At 43.5% G+C, this 1,199-nt stretch overlaps 1 pseudogene; it reads left to right on the forward strand.

Moving 5' to 3' along the window:
* The first annotated feature begins 413 nt into the window (after positions 1-413).
* The window catches only part of LOC115306471, a 1,138-nt pseudogene continuing 352 nt past the window's right edge, over positions 414-1,199 (forward strand).

A 1,199-nucleotide genomic window follows, 5' to 3' on the forward strand; every position in this document is an offset into this window, starting at 1 on the left:
GCACATTTTATCTAGGCAGGCACTCTGAACTTCAGGATTAAAAATCTCCTCGCCCTTTGTCTGGAACCCTTATGTTATTCCCTCTGATTCCTACCCTGGCTCGTCTTTTTATCACTTCTGCTTTTATTCTTTAAGCACACTCTTTCCTATTTCCTCTCCTGATGCTACAATGTGCCATTTCTGTTAAATTCTGTAAATGAGAAATAGTTATTCTATAACTTTCAGAACATAACGGGTATTTTAGATGGAGATGTCCAATGCACTCAGATAACAAAAGCCAGTATTCCTTTTTCTCCCAAACCAGGCCTCTGAATGATGCTCTCATAAAGAAGGGCCAGCTTTGCTTTTTTTTCACAATGGGTTTGCCACCAGAGCACAGGTGTCGTGAAAACCACCACTAAACCTAAACCAAAATGGGAAAGGAAAAGACTCACATCAACATCGTCATCATTGGACACGTAGATTCCGGCAAGTCTATCGCTACCAGACATCTCATCTACAAATGTGGTGGGAACGACAAAAGAACTATCAAAAAATTTGAGAAGGAGACTGCTGAGATGGGAAAGGGCTCCTTCAAGTATGCCTGGGTCTTGGATAAGCTGAAAGCTGAACGTGAATGTGGTATCACCATTGATATCTCCCTGTGGAAATTCGAGACCAGCAAATACTATGAGACCATCATTGATGCCTCAGGACACAGAGACTTCATCAAAAATATGATTACAGGCACATCTCAGGCTGACTGTGCTGTCCTGATTGTTGCTGCTGGTGTTGGCGAATTTGAAGCCGGTATATCCAAGAATGGGCAGACCTGTGAGCATGCCCTTCTGGCTTACACACTGGGTGTAAAACAACTTATTGTTGATGTTAACAAAATGGATTCTACTGAGCCACCCTACAGCCAGAAGAGATATGAGGCAATCGTTAAGGAAGTCAGCACCTACATTAAGAAAATTGGCTACAACCCTGACATAGTAGCATTTGTGCCAATTTCTGGTTGGAATGGTGACAACATGCTGGAGCCAAGTGCTAAAATGCCTTGGTTCAAGGGATGGAAAGTCACCTGTAAAGATGGCAATGCCAGTGGAACCACACTGCTTGAAGCTCTGGATTGCATTCTGCCACCAACTCGTCCAACTGACAAGCCTTTGCATCTGCCCCTCCAGGATGTCTACAAAATTGGCAGTATTGGTACCATC

This window comes from Suricata suricatta, chromosome 11, assembly GCF_006229205.1.
Source record: "Suricata suricatta isolate VVHF042 chromosome 11, meerkat_22Aug2017_6uvM2_HiC, whole genome shotgun sequence".
Taxonomy (NCBI): domain Eukaryota; kingdom Metazoa; phylum Chordata; class Mammalia; order Carnivora; family Herpestidae; genus Suricata; species Suricata suricatta.